At 48.9% G+C, this 16,015-nt stretch overlaps 3 non-coding genes across 3 annotated transcripts; all 3 read right to left on the reverse strand.

Moving 5' to 3' along the window:
- Positions 1 to 7,722: 7,722 nt before the first annotated feature.
- On the reverse strand, positions 7,723 to 7,794 carry trnap-ugg (transfer RNA proline (anticodon UGG)). The gene has a single exon. It is a non-coding gene; the product is annotated as a tRNA-Pro (tRNA).
- A 1,097-nt stretch (positions 7,795 to 8,891) lies between these two features.
- Positions 8,892 to 8,963, reverse strand: trnap-ugg (transfer RNA proline (anticodon UGG)). Its single transcript has one exon. It is a non-coding gene; the product is annotated as a tRNA-Pro (tRNA).
- Positions 8,964 to 10,056: 1,093 nt separating this feature from the next.
- On the reverse strand, positions 10,057 to 10,128 carry trnap-ugg (transfer RNA proline (anticodon UGG)). Its single transcript has one exon. It is a non-coding gene; the product is annotated as a tRNA-Pro (tRNA).
- Between the last annotated feature and the right edge of the window lie 5,887 nt (positions 10,129 to 16,015).

Genomic DNA, 16,015 nt, shown 5'->3' on the forward strand with positions numbered 1-16,015 from the left:
TTTCCCAATTATAAAGAATACCTTATCAATTATTTCTTCCTGTGTCTCGGAACTGCCCTGGGACATATGCAAAGAAAATTTCATTCAGGTTCGGGACTGCCCCGAACCACCTATGAAATATTGCTTGTAGATGTATAAAAGGCTGTGTGAAACTTTCAATAAACGAAGATAAACAAACTGACATTGTGTCAGTGACTTTATTTCCCGGGCCTGTCTCCTGCTGAGAGTCTAAACTGTTACTGGAAGCGCTCACTGGGGTGCCTGATTCACTGGGATCCGAAGGGTTGCTTCAACTGAAGCTTTGCACCTTAACACTGATGTTGATCCCAATCTGTAAATGTAACTGGTCCTACTTGCACCGCTCCAAGCAGAATTCGAACCAGCTTCACCGGCATTGGAGGTGGGTGCACTAACAAGGACGCTAAAGATCATAGCCTCTAGCATCAGTCACTGGGGCACCTCTTGAGGCCAAGTGGAGTGAGGTTTACTCACACAGCTCTTACTAGCTGCTCTCTGTTACATATAAATGAAATTACACTCTGCCTTACATCACGCCTTTTGGGTTTGAGGACTGAAAGATATAACCTACTTTTTTTTTTTTGGTTACACTATTTCGATGGTCCACTTTAGACATTCTACTAACTGTAAGTAACTACTCTCATTAGAGTATTAGTAGACTGCAAGTAAACTGTTAGGTTAGGGTTAATAGATTACGTTAACAAGTAGTTGCAAAGTTACTTATACTCAGTAGAATTTCTAAAGTGGACCACCAAAATAAAGTGTTACCTTTCTTAATATAGTGGCTGACAAAAGTCTTATTTGTGTTAAATATTTTCACAGTAGTTTTAGACAATTTAATTGTAAAAAAGTATTGTTCAGGTTCATCCCCTTGGAATTATAAGGTTCTATCTGACATTTTTGACAAAATTGAGTTATTCACATATTCTTATTCTGTGACAACTTATTTACATTATGTGACTTTTTTTTAAGTTGTGTACATTTTTGGACTTTTTATTTAGAAAACAAAAAGGTTCTGTCTACAAAGTTGAACTCAAACTTCGTACTATAAGGTTCTATTTGCGAGCCAATCAGCACTTATCTAATTCTATCTATCTATCTATCTATCTATCTATCTATCTCTCTCTCTTTTGGCTATTCTTTCTCAAGCCAACATCAAACAAACCTTTCAATCCATACTGATCTCTAGAGAGAAAGACATTTTACCTGTCACACTTTTTGTGGAATATTGGATTTTGTTAATTTAAGACACCTGTTTCAACTCATCAGCTCGTCAGAATAGGCATCGACATGAGACAACTAAAATTGAACTAATTCTCTTAAGCCTTAAAATTGCAGAAATGTCCTTAAATAAAAGAGGAAAATGTATCTCTTGGTTCTATTAGTGAAATCTTCTCAATATTTTGTATCAAACACTAAACCACAATTTCATTAATAAAATGTACACATTATTTTTAATTATTACGTAAAAACAATTAGACCCATGATAAATTTTTTACAGTGTATAAAACATTGCATTTACAAGCCATAATTATATATAACGTGCACATCGGTAATCAATGTGACAACCAAATGAAACAGAAATTAAGCTACTAAATGAGGTTCGGATGATTACTGCGAATTGAAAAGCTGCAGCAGTTCTATGCTATACAAGTACACAAATGAGACTTGTAGAATAAAGTGTTTACTCATTTATTATGATACCAGAGCTATTTATATTATTAAACTAATTTAATTAAAAATGATATATTGAAATCAAATCAGGGTAGTTGACTTTTTGAGATTAATACTGGCTTGTACTTCAACATATTTGACCACAAGAGGGGGAACTTCAACATGAAAACTCTTCCGATTTTGTCAAAATTTGCTTTCATCTGATTTATATTATTAGGGGTAAAAAACTTGTAAAAAACACATTTTCTTTAAAGAAAACAAAACACACAGATGACAGTCTGATTTCCCATCAGCTATACAGGCAACAGTATCTGAGGTCGATAGCCCTCCCTTGTGCAGAGGAGCCCAGAAGCCAGCCTTCAAGAGCAAACGAACGAACACTTCGGTGACTGCAAAGTGGGGCCAAGTGGGCTCGTCCTGGAGTTGAACCCAGGGCCTCTCACACCCTCAGCAAGAATCATACCTCTCCTTTGGTGCAGCTCAGGAGTACACGTTCAGCAAAGGTCTCCATAACAAGCCGGCAAACCACATTTCGTCCTCCTCCTCCTCAACAACACACTACATGTCCTCCTCCTCCTCAACAACAACAACAACAACAACGAACTTGTAAAATACACATTTTCTTTAAAGAAAACAAAACACACAGATGACAGTCTGATTTCCCATCAGCTATACAGGCAACAGTATCTGAGGTTGAAAGACCTCCCTGGTGCAGAGGAGCACAGAAGCCAAGCATCGAGACAGAACAAACGAATGCTTCAGAGAATGCAAAGCGGGGCCAAGGGGGCTCGTCCGGGAGTTGAACCCGGGACCTCTCGCACCCTAAGCAAGAATCATACCCCTAGACCAACGAGCCAAGTTAACGGAGAGTGTCGCAGTTTCTGCTGGGCAAGCGTGTAACTGCTTTGGGGCAGACCGGGAGACCTACGCTCACTGACTGATAGCATGGACTGTAGCGCTGACATGTCTTTCCAGAATGGTAACGCCATCCCCAGTGAGACAGCACTGAGAGCATGGTTCAGCAGGCCCGCAAACAACTGAAAAGAATGCCTCTCCTTTGGTGCAGCTCAGGAGTACACGTTCAGCAAAGGTCTCCATAACAAGCCGGCAAACCACATTTCGTCCTCCTCCTCCTCAACAACACACTACATGTCCTCCTCCTCCTCAACAACAACAACGAACTTGTAAAATACACATTTTCTTTAAAGAAAACAAAACACACAGATGACAGTCTGATTTCCCATCAGCTTTACAGGCAACAGTATCTGAGGTCGATAGCCCTCCCTTGTGCAGAGGAGCCCAGAAGCCAGCCTTCAAGAGCAAACGAACGAACACTTCGGTGACTGCAAAGTGGGACCAAGTGGGCTCGTCCTGGAGTTCAACCCAGGGCCTCTCACACCCTCAGCAAGAATCATACCCCTAGACCAACGAGCCAAGTTAACGGAGGGTGTCGCAGTTTCTGCTGGGCAAGCGCGTAACTGCTTTAGGGGCAGACCGGGAGACCTACGCTCACTGACTGATAGCATGGACTGTAGCGCTGACATGTCTTTCCAGAATGGTAACGCCATCCCCAGTGAGACAGCACTGAGAGCATGGTTCAGCAGGCCCGCAAACAACTGAAAAGAATGCCTCTCCTTTGGTGCAGCTCAGGAGTACACGTTCAGCAAAGGTCTCCATAACAAGCCGGCAAACCACATTTCGTCCTCCTCCTCCTCAACAACACACTACATGTCCTCCTCCTCCTCAACAACAACAACGAACTTGTAAAATACACATTTTCTTTAAAGAAAACAAAACACACAGATGACAGTCTGATTTCCCATCAGCTTTACAGGCAACAGTATCTGAGGTCGATAGCCCTCCCTTGTGCAGAGGAGCCCAGAAGCCAGCCTTCAAGAGCAAACGAACGAACACTTCGGTGACTGCAAAGTGGGACCAAGTGGGCTCGTCCTGGAGTTCAACCCAGGGCCTCTCACACCCTCAGCAAGAATCATACCCCTAGACCAACGAGCCAAGTTAACGGAGGGTGTCGCAGTTTCTGCTGGGCAAGCGCGTAACTGCTTTAGGGGCAGACCGGGAGACCTACGCTCACTGACTGATAGCATGGACTGTAGCGCTGACGTGTCTTTCCAGAATGGTAACGCCATCCCCAGTGAGACAGCACTGAGAGCATGGTTCAGCAGGCCCGCAAACAACTGAAAAGAATGCCTCTCCTTTGGTGCAGCTCAGGAGTACACGTTCAGCAAAGGTCTCCATAACAAGCCGGCAAACCACATTTCGTCCTCCTCCTCCTCAACAACACACTACATGTCCTCCTCCTCCTCAACAACAACAACGAACTTGTAAAATACACATTTTCTTTAAAGAAAACAAAACACACAGATGACAGTCTGATTTCCCATCAGCTACACAGCCAACAGAATCTGAGGTTGAAAGACCTCCCTGGTGCAGAGGAGCACAGAAGCCAAGCATCGAGAGAGAACAAACGAATGCTTCAGAGAATGCAAAGCTGGGCCAAGTGGGCTCGTCCGGGGGAGTTGAACCTGGGACCTCTCGCACCCTAAGCGAGAATCATACCCCTAGACCAACGAGCCAAGTTAACGTAGGTTGTCGCAGTTTCTGCTGGGCAAGCGCGTAACTGCTTTGGGGCAGACCGGGAGACCTACGCTCACTGACTGATAGCATGGACTGTAGCGCTGACGTGTCTTTCCAGAATGGTAACGCCATCCCCAGTGAGACAGCACTGAGAGCATGGTTCAGCAGGCCCGCAAACAACTGAAAAGAATGCCTCTCCTTTGGTGCAGCTCAGGAGTACACGTTCAGCAAAGGTCTCCATAACAAGCCGGCAAACCACATTTCGTCCTCCTCCTCCTCAACAACACACTACATGTCCTCCTCCTCCTCAACAACAACAACGAACTTGTAAAATACACATTTTCTTTAAAGAAAACAAAACACACAGATGACAGTCTGATTTCCCATCAGCTTTACAGGCAACAGTATCTGAGGTCGATAGCCCTCCCTTGTGCAGAGGAGCCCAGAAGCCAGCCTTCAAGAGCAAACGAACGAACACTTCGGTGACTGCAAAGTGGGACCAAGTGGGCTCGTCCTGGAGTTCAACCCAGGGCCTCTCACACCCTCAGCAAGAATCATACCCCTAGACCAACGAGCCAAGTTAACGGAGGGTGTCGCAGTTTCTGCTGGGCAAGCGCGTAACTGCTTTAGGGGCAGACCGGGAGACCTACGCTCACTGACTGATAGCATGGACTGTAGCGCTGACATGTCTTTCCAGAATGGTAACGCCATCCCCAGTGAGACAGCACTGAGAGCATGGTTCAGCAGGCCCGCAAACAACTGAAAAGAATGCCTCTCCTTTGGTGCAGCTCAGGAGTACACGTTCAGCAAAGGTCTCCATAACAAGCCGGCAAACCACATTTCGTCCTCCTCCTCCTCAACAACACACTACATGTCCTCCTCCTCCTCAACAACAACAACGAACTTGTAAAATACACATTTTCTTTAAAGAAAACAAAACACACAGATGACAGTCTGATTTCCCATCAGCTTTACAGGCAACAGTATCTGAGGTCGATAGCCCTCCCTTGTGCAGAGGAGCCCAGAAGCCAGCCTTCAAGAGCAAACGAACGAACACTTCGGTGACTGCAAAGTGGGACCAAGTGGGCTCGTCCTGGAGTTCAACCCAGGGCCTCTCACACCCTCAGCAAGAATCATACCCCTAGACCAACGAGCCAAGTTAACGGAGGGTGTCGCAGTTTCTGCTGGGCAAGCGCGTAACTGCTTTAGGGGCAGACCGGGAGACCTACGCTCACTGACTGATAGCATGGACTGTAGCGCTGACGTGTCTTTCCAGAATGGTAACGCCATCCCCAGTGAGACAGCACTGAGAGCATGGTTCAGCAGGCCCGCAAACAACTGAAAAGAATGCCTCTCCTTTGGTGCAGCTCAGGAGTACACGTTCAGCAAAGGTCTCCATAACAAGCCGGCAAACCACATTTCGTCCTCCTCCTCCTCAACAACACACTACATGTCCTCCTCCTCCTCAACAACAACAACGAACTTGTAAAATACACATTTTCTTTAAAGAAAACAAAACACACAGATGACAGTCTGATTTCCCATCAGCTACACAGCCAACAGAATCTGAGGTTGAAAGACCTCCCTGGTGCAGAGGAGCACAGAAGCCAAGCATCGAGAGAGAACAAACGAATGCTTCAGAGAATGCAAAGCGGGGCCAAGTGGGCTCGTCCGGGGGAGTTGAACCTGGGACCTCTCGCACCCTAAGCGAGAATCATACCCCTAGACCAACGAGCCAAGTTAACGTAGGTTGTCGCAGTTTCTGCTGGGCAAGCGCGTAACTGCTTTGGGGCAGACCGGGAGACCTACGCTCACTGACTGATAGCATGGACTGTAGCGCTGACGTGTCTTTCCAGAATGGTAACGCCATCCCCAGTGAGACAGCACTGAGAGCATGGTTCAGCAGGCCCGCAAACAACTGAAAAGAATGCCTCTCCTTTGGTGCAGCTCAGGAGTACACGTTCAGCAAAGGTCTCCATAACAAGCCGGCAAACCACATTTCGTCCTCCTCCTCCTCAACAACACACTACATGTCCTCCTCCTCCTCCTCAACAACAACAACAACAACAACGAACTTGTAAAAAACACATTTTCTTTAAAGAAAACAAAACACACAGATGACAGTCTGATTTCCCATCAGCTTTACAGGCAACAGTATCTGAGGTCGATAGCCCTCCCTTGTGCAGAGGAGCCCAGAAGCCAGCCTTCAAAAGCAAATGAACAAACACTTCGGTGACTGCAAAGTGGGGCCAAGTGGGCTCGTCCTGGAGTTGAACCCAGGGCCTCTCACACCCTCAGCAAGAATCATACCCCTAGACCAACGAGCCAAGTTAACGGAGGGTGTCGCAGTTTCTGCTGGGCAAGCGCGTAACTGCTTTGGGGCAGACCGGGAGACCTACGCTCACTGACTGATAGCATGGACTGTAGCGCTGACGTGTCTTTCCAGAATGGTAACGCCATCCCCAGTGAGACAGCACTGAGAGCATGGTTCAGCAGGCCCGCAAACAACTGAAAAGAATGCCTCTCCTTTGGTGCAGCTCAGGAGTACACGTTCAGCAAAGGTCTCCATAACAAGCCGGCAAACCACATTTCGTCCTCCTCCTCCTCAACAACACACTACATGTCCTTTACCTCCTCCTCAACAACAACAACAACAACAACAACGAACTTGTAAAAAACACATTTTCTTTAAAGAAAACAAAACACACAGATGACAGTCTGATTTCCCATCAGCTATACGGGCAACAGTATCTGAGGTCGATAGCCCTCCCTTGTGCAGAGGAGCCCAGAAGCCAACCTTCAAGAGCAAACGAACAAACACTTCGGTGACTGCAAAGTAGGGCCAAGTGGGCTCGTCCTGGAGTTGAACCCAGGGCCTCTCACACCCTCAGCAAGAATCATACCCCTAGACCAACAAGCCAAGTTAACGGAGGGTGTCGCAGTTTCTGCTGGGCAAGCGCGTAACTGCTTTGGGGCAGACCGGGAGACCTACGCTCACTGACTGATAGCATGGACTGTAGCGCTGACGTGTCTTTCCAGAATGGTAACGCCATCCCCAGTGAGACAGCACTGAGAGCATGGTTCAGCAGGCCCACAAACAACTGAAAAGAATGCCTCTCCTTTGGTGCAGCTCAGGAGTACACGTTCAGCAAAGGTCTCCATAACAAGCCGGCAAACCACATTTCGTCCTCCTCCTCCTCAACAACACACTACATGTCCTCCACCTCCTCCTCAACAACAACAACAACAACGAACTTGTAAAAAACACATTTTCTTTAAAGAAAACAAAACACACAGATGACAGTCTGATTTCCCATCAGCTACACAGCCAACAGTATCTGAGGTTGAAAGACCTCCCTGGTGCAGAGGAGCCCAGAAGCCAAGCATCGAGAGAGAACAAACGAATGCTTCAGAGAATGCAAAGCAGGGCCAAGCGGGCTCGTCCGGGAGTTGAACCCGGGACCTCTCGCACCCAAAGCGAGAATCATACCCCTAGACCAACGAGCCAAGTTATCTGACAGTTTCACAGTTTCTGCTGGGCAAGCGCGTAACTGCTTTGGGGCAGACCGGGAGACCTACGCTCACTGACTGATAGCATGGACTGTAGCGCTGACGTGTCTTTCCAGAATGGTAACGCCATCCCCAGTGAGACAGCACTGAGAGCATGGTTCAGCAGGCCCGCAAACAACTGAAAAGAATGCCTCTCCTTTGGTGCAGCTCAGGAGTACACGTTCAGCAAAGGTCTCCATAACAAGCCGGCAAACCACATTTCGTCCTCCTCCTCCTCAACAACACACTACATGTCCTCCACCTCCTCCTCAACAACAACAACAACAACGAACTTGTAAAAAACACATTTTCTTTAAAGAAAACAAAACACACAGATGACAGTCTGATTTCCCATCAGCTATACGGGCAACAGTATCTGAGGTCGATAGCCCTCCCTTGTGCAGAGGAGCCCAGAAGCCAGCCTTCAAGAGCAAACGAACAAACACTTCGGTGACTGCAAAGTGGGGCCAAGTGGGCTCGTCCTGGAGTTGAACCCAGGGCCTCTCACACCCTCAGCAAGAATCATACCCCTAGACCAACGAGCCAAGTTAACGGAGGGTGTCGCAGTTTCTGCTGGGCAAGCGCGTAACTGCTTTGGGGCAGACCGGGAGACCTACGCTCACTGACTGATAGCATGGACTGTAGCGCTGAAGTGTCTTTCCAGAACGGTAACCGTATCCCCAGTGAGACAGCACTGAGAGCATGGTTCAGCAGGCCCGCAAACAACTGAAAAGAATGCCTCTCCTTTGGTGCAGCTCAGGAGTACACGTTCAGCAAAGGTCTCCATAACAAGCCAGCCGGCAAACCACATTTCGTCCTCCTCCTCCTCAACAACACACTACATGTCCTCCTCCTCCTCAACAACAACAACGAACTTGTAAAATACACATTTTCTTTAAAGAAAACAAAACACACAGATGACAGTCTGATTTCCCATCAGCTACACAGCCAACAGTATCTGAGGTTGAAAGACCTCCCTGGTGCAGAGGAGCCCAGAAGCCAAGCATCGAGAGAGAACAAACGAATGCTTCAGAGAATGCAAAGCAGGGCCAAGCGGGCTCGTCCGGGAGTTGAACCCGGGACCTCTCGCACCCAAAGCGAGAATCATACCCCTAGACCAACGAGCCAAGTTATCTGACAGTGTCACAGTTTCTGCTGGGCAAGCGCGTAACTGCTTTGGGGCAGACCGGGAGACCTACGCTCACTGACTGATAGCATGGACTGTAGCGCTGACGTGTCTTTCCAGAATGGTAACGCCATCCCCAGTGAGACAGCACTGAGAGCATTTTTCAGCAGGCCCGCAAACAACTGAAAAGAATGCCTCTCCTTTGGTGCAGCTCAGGAGTACACGTTCAGCAAAGGTCTCCATAACAAGCCGGCAAACCACATTTCGTCCTCCTCCTCCTCAACAACACACTAGATGTCCTCCTCCTCCTCCTCAACAACAACAACAACAACGAACTTGTAAAAAACACATTTTCTTTAAAGAAAACAAAACACACAGATGACAGTCTGATTTCCCATCAGCTTTACAGGCAACAGTATCTGAGGTCGATAGCCCTCCCTTGTGCAGAGGAGCCCAGAAGCCAGCCTTCAAGAGCAAACGAACAAACACTTCGGTGACTGCAAAGTGGGGCCAAGTGGGCTCATCCTGGAGTTGAACCCAGGGCCTCTCACACCCTCAGCAAGAATCATACCCCTAGACCAACGAGCCAAGTTAACGGAGGGTGTCGCAGTTTCTGCTGGGCAAGCGCGTAACTGCTTTGGGGCAGACCGGGAGACCTACGCTCACTGACTGATAGCATGGACTGTAGCGCTGAAGTGTCTTTCCAGAACGGTAACCGTATCCCCAGTGAGACAGCACTGAGAGCATGGTTCAGCAGGCCCGCAAACAACTGAAAAGAATGCCTCTCCTTTGGTGCAGCTCAGGAGTACACGTTCAGCAAAGGTCTCCATAACAAGCCGGCAAACCACATTTCGTCCTCCTCCTCCTCAACAACACACTACATGTCCTCCTCCTCCTCAACAACAACAACGAACTTGTAAAATACACATTTTCTTTAAAGAAAACAAAACACACAGATGACAGTCTGATTTCCCATCAGCTACACAGCCAACAGTATCTGAGGTTGAAAGACCTCCCTGGTGCAGAGGAGCCCAGAAGCCAAGCATCGAGAGAGAACAAACGAATGCTTCAGAGAATGCAAAGCAGGGCCAAGCGGGCTCGTCCGGGAGTTGAACCCGGGACCTCTCGCACCCAAAGCGAGAATCATACCCCTAGACCAACGAGCCAAGTTATCTGACAGTGTCACAGTTTCTGCTGGGCAAGCGCGTAACTGCTTTGGGGCAGACCGGGAGACCTACGCTCACTGACTGATAGCATGGACTGTAGCGCTGACGTGTCTTTCCAGAATGGTAACGCCATCCCCAGTGAGACAGCACTGAGAGCATTTTTCAGCAGGCCCGCAAACAACTGAAAAGAATGCCTCTCCTTTGGTGCAGCTCAGGAGTACACGTTCAGCAAAGGTCTCCATAACAAGCCGGCAAACCACATTTCGTCCTCCTCCTCCTCAACAACACACTAGATGTCCTCCTCCTCCTCCTCAACAACAACAACAACAACGAACTTGTAAAAAACACATTTTCTTTAAAGAAAACAAAACACACAGATGACAGTCTGATTTCCCATCAGCTTTACAGGCAACAGTATCTGAGGTCGATAGCCCTCCCTTGTGCAGAGGAGCCCAGAAGCCAGCCTTCAAGAGCAAACGAACAAACACTTCGGTGACTGCAAAGTGGGGCCAAGTGGGCTCATCCTGGAGTTGAACCCAGGGCCTCTCACACCCTCAGCAAGAATCATACCCCTAGACCAACGAGCCAAGTTAACGGAGGGTGTCGCAGTTTCTGCTGGGCAAGCGCGTAACTGCTTTGGGGCAGACCGGGAGACCTACGCTCACTGACTGATAGCATGGACTGTAGCGCTGACGTGTCTTTCCAGAATGGTAACGCCATCCCCAGTGAGACAGCACTGAGAGCATGGTTCAGCAGGCCCGCAAACAACTGAAAAGAATGCCTCTCCTTTGGTGCAGCTCAGGAGTACACGTTCAGCAAAGGTCTCCATAACAAGCCGGCAAACCACATTTCGTCCTCCTCCTCCTCAACAACACACTACATGTCCTCCACCTCCTCCTCAACAACAACAACAACAACAACGAACTTGTAAAAAACACATTTTCTTTAAAGAAAACAAAACACACAGATGACAGTCTGACTTCCCATCAGCTATACGGGCAACAGTATCTGAGGTCGATAGCCCTCCCTTGTGCAGAGGAGCCCAGAAGCCAGCCTTCAAGAGCAAACGAACAAACACTTCGGTGACTGCAAAGTGGGGCCAAGTGGGCTTGTCCTGGAGTTGAACCCAGGGCCTCTCACACCCTCAGCAAGAATCATACCCCTAGACCAACGAGCCAAGTTAACGGAGAGTGTCGCAGTTTCTGCTGGGCAAGCGCGTAACTGCTTTGGGGCAGACCGGGAGACCTACGCTCACTGACTGATAGCATGGACTGTAGCGCTGAAGTGTCTTTCCAGAACGGTAACCGTATCCCCAGTGAGACAGCACTGAGAGCATGGTTCAGCAGGCCCGCAAACAACTGAAAAGAATGCCTCTCCTTTGGTGCAGCTCAGGAGTACACGTTCAGCAAAGGTCTCCATAACAAGCCGGCAAACCACATTTCGTCCTCCTCCTCCTCAACAACACACTACATGTCCTCCTCCTCCTCCTCAACAACAACAACAACAACAACGAACTTGTAAAAAACACATTTTCTTTAAAGAAAACAAAACACACAGATGACAGTCTGATTTCCCATCAGCTTTACAGGCAACAGTATCTGAGGTCGATAGCCCTCCCTTGTGCAGAGGAGCCCAGAAGCCAGCCTTCAAGAGCAAACGAACAAACACTTCGGTGACTGCAAAGTGGGGCCAAGTGGGCTCGTCCTGGAGTTGAACCCAGGGCCTCTCACACCCTCAGCAAGAATCATACCCCTAGACCAACGAGCCAAGTTAACGGAGGGTGTCGCAGTTTCTGCTGGGCAAGCGCGTAACTGCTTTGGGGCAGACCGGGAGACCTACGCTCACTGACTGATAGCATGGACTGTAGCGCTGACGTGTCTTTCCAGAATGGTAACGCCATCCCCAGTGAGACAGCACTGAGAGCATGGTTCAGCAGGCCCGCAAACAACTGAAAAGAATGCCTCTCCTTTGGTGCAGCTCAGGAGTACACGTTCAGCAAAGGTCTCCATAACAAGCCGGCAAACCACATTTCGTCCTCCTCCTCCTCAACAACACACTACATGTCCTCCTCCTCCTCCTCAACAACAACAACAACAACAACGAACTTGTAAAAAACACATTTTCTTTAAAGAAAACAAAACACACAGATGACAGTCTGATTTCCCATCAGCTTTACAGGCAACAGTATCTGAGGTCGATAGCCCTCCCTTGTGCAGAGGAGCCCAGAAGCCAGCCTTCAAGAGCAAACGAACAAACACTTCGGTGACTGCAAAGTGGGGCCAAGTGGGCTCATCCTGGAGTTGAACCCAGGGCCTCTCACACCCTCAGCAAGAATCATACCCCTAGACCAACGAGCCAAGTTAACGGAGGGTGTCGCAGTTTCTGCTGGGCAAGCGCGTAACTGCTTTGGGGCAGACCGGGAGACCTACGCTCACTGACTGATAGCATGGACTGTAGCGCTGACGTGTCTTTCCAGAATGGTAACGCCATCCCCAGTGAGACAGCACTGAGAGCATGGTTCAGCAGGCCCGCAAACAACTGAAAAGAATGCCTCTCCTTTGGTGCAGCTCAGGAGTACACGTTCAGCAAAGGTCTCCATAACAAGCCGGCAAACCACATTTCGTCCTCCTCCTCCTCAACAACACACTACATGTCCTCCACCTCCTCCTCAACAACAACAACAACAACAACGAACTTGTAAAAAACACATTTTCTTTAAAGAAAACAAAACACACAGATGACAGTCTGACTTCCCATCAGCTATACGGGCAACAGTATCTGAGGTCGATAGCCCTCCCTTGTGCAGAGGAGCCCAGAAGCCAGCCTTCAAGAGCAAACGAACAAACACTTCGGTGACTGCAAAGTGGGGCCAAGTGGGCTTGTCCTGGAGTTGAACCCAGGGCCTCTCACACCCTCAGCAAGAATCATACCCCTAGACCAACGAGCCAAGTTAACGGAGGGTGTCGCAGTTTCTGCTGGGCAAGCGCGTAACTGCTTTGGGGCAGACCGGGAGACCTACGCTCACTGACTGATAGCATGGACTGTAGCGCTGACGTGTCTTTCCAGAATGGTAACGCCATCCCCAGTGAGACAGCACTGAGAGCATGGTTCAGCAGGCCCGCAAACAACTGAAAAGAATGCCTCTCCTTTGGTGCAGCTCAGGAGTACACGTTCAGCAAAGGTCTCCATAACAAGCCGGCAAACCACATTTCGTCCTCCTCCTCCTCAACAACACACTACATGTCCTCCACCTCCTCCTCAACAACAACAACAACAACAACGAACTTGTAAAAAACACATTTTCTTTAAAGAAAACAAAACACACAGATGACAGTCTGACTTCCCATCAGCTATACGGGCAACAGTATCTGAGGTCGATAGCCCTCCCTTGTGCAGAGGAGCCCAGAAGCCAGCCTTCAAGAGCAAACGAACAAACACTTCGGTGACTGCAAAGTGGGGCCAAGTGGGCTTGTCCTGGAGTTGAACCCAGGGCCTCTCACACCCTCAGCAAGAATCATACCCCTAGACCAACGAGCCAAGTTAACGGAGAGTGTCGCAGTTTCTGCTGGGCAAGCGCGTAACTGCTTTGGGGCAGACCGGGAGACCTACGCTCACTGACTGATAGCATGGACTGTAGCGCTGAAGTGTCTTTCCAGAACGGTAACCGTATCCCCAGTGAGACAGCACTGAGAGCATGGTTCAGCAGGCCCGCAAACAACTGAAAAGAATGCCTCTCCTTTGGTGCAGCTCAGGAGTACACGTTCAGCAAAGGTCTCCATAACAAGCCGGCAAACCACATTTCGTCCTCCTCCTCCTCAACAACACACTACATGTCCTCCTCCTCCTCAACAACAACAACAACAACAACAACGAACTTGTAAAAAACACATTTTCTTTAAAGAAAACAAAACACACAGATGACAGTCTGATTTCCCATCAGCTTTACAGGCAACAGTATCTGAGGTCGATAGCCCTCCCTTGTGCAGAGGAGCCCAGAAGCCAGCCTTCAAGAGCAAATGAACAAACACTTCGGTGACTGCAAAGTGGGGCCAAGTGGGCTCGTCCTGGAGTTGAACCCAGGGCCTCTCACACCCTCAGCAAGAATCATACCCCTAGACCAACGAGCCAAGTTAACGGAGGGTGTCGCAGTTTCTGCTGGGCAAGCGCGTAACTGCTTTGGGGCAGACCGGGAGACCTACGCTCACTGACTGATAGCATGGACTGTAGCGCTGACGTGTCTTTCCAGAATGGTAACGCCATCCCCAGTGAGACAGCACTGAGAGCATGGTTCAGCAGGCCCGCAAACAACTGAAAAGAATGCCTCTCCTTTGGTGCAGCTCAGGAGTACACGTTCAGCAAAGGTCTCCATAACAAGCCGGCAAACCACATTTCGTCCTCCTCCTCCTCAACAACACACTACATGTCCTCCACCTCCTCCTCAACAACAACAACAACAACAACAACGAACTTGTAAAAAACACATTTTCTTTAAAGAAAACAAAACACACAGATGACAGTCTGATTTCCCATCAGCTATACGGGCAACAGTATCTGAGGTCGATAGCCCTCCCTTGTGCAGAGGAGCCCAGAAGCCAGCCTTCAAGAGCAAACGAACAAACACTTCGGTGACTGCAAAGTGGGGCCAAGTGGGCTTGTCCTGGACTTGAACCCAGGGCCTCTCACACCCTCAGCAAGAATCATACCCCTAGACCAACGAGCCAAGTTAACGGAGAGTGTCGCAGTTTCTGCTGGGCAAGCGCGTAACTGCTTTGGGGCAGACCGGGAGACCTACGCTCACTGACTGATAGCATGGACTGTAGCGCTGAAGTGTCTTTCCAGAACGGTAACCGTATCCCCAGTGAGACAGCACTGAGAGCATGGTTCAGCAGGCCCGCAAACAACTGAAAAGAATGCCTCTCCTTTGGTGCAGCTCAGGAGTACACGTTCAGCAAAGGTCTCCATAACAAGCCGGCAAACCACATTTCGTCCTCCTCCTCCTCAACAACACACTACATGTCCTCCTCCTCCTCCTCAACAACAACAACAACAACAACGAACTTGTAAAAAACACATTTTCTTTAAAGAAAACAAAACACACAGATGACAGTCTGATTTCCCATCAGCTTTACAGGCAACAGTATCTGAGGTCGATAGCCCTCCCTTGTGCAGAGGAGCCCAGAAGCCAGCCTTCAAGAGCAAACGAACAAACACTTCGGTGACTGCAAAGTGGGGCCAAGTGGGCTCGTCCTGGAGTTGAACCCAGGGCCTCTCACACCCTCAGCAAGAATCATACCCCTAGACCAACGAGCCAAGTTAACGGAGGGTGTCGCAGTTTCTGCTGGGCAAGCGCGTAACTGCTTTGGGGCAGACCGGGAGACCTACGCTCACTGACTGATAGCATGGACTGTAGCGCTGACGTGTCTTTCCAGAATGGTAACGCCATCCCCAGTGAGACAGCACTGAGAGCATGGTTCAGCAGGCCCGCAAACAACTGAAAAGAATGCCTCTCCTTTGGTGCAGCTCAGGAGTACACGTTCAGCAAAGGTCTCCATAACAAGCCGGCAAACCACATTTCGTCCTCCTCCTCCTCAACAACACACTACATGTCCTCCACCTCCTCCTCAACAACAACAACAACAACAACAACGAACTTGTAAAAAACACATTTTCTTTAAAGAAAACAAAACACACAGATGACAGTCTGATTTCCCATCAGCTATACGGGCAACAGTATCTGAGGTCGATAGCCCTCCCTTGTGCAGAGGAGCCCAGAAGCCAGCCTTCAAGAGCAAACGAACAAACACTTCGGTGACTGCAAAGTGGGGCCAAGTGGGCTTGTCCTGGACTTGAACCCAGGGCCTCTCACACCCTCAGCAAGAATCATACC

Source organism: Amia ocellicauda, chromosome 2 (genome assembly GCF_036373705.1).
Source record: "Amia ocellicauda isolate fAmiCal2 chromosome 2, fAmiCal2.hap1, whole genome shotgun sequence".
Lineage (NCBI taxonomy): Eukaryota > Metazoa > Chordata > Actinopteri > Amiiformes > Amiidae > Amia > Amia ocellicauda.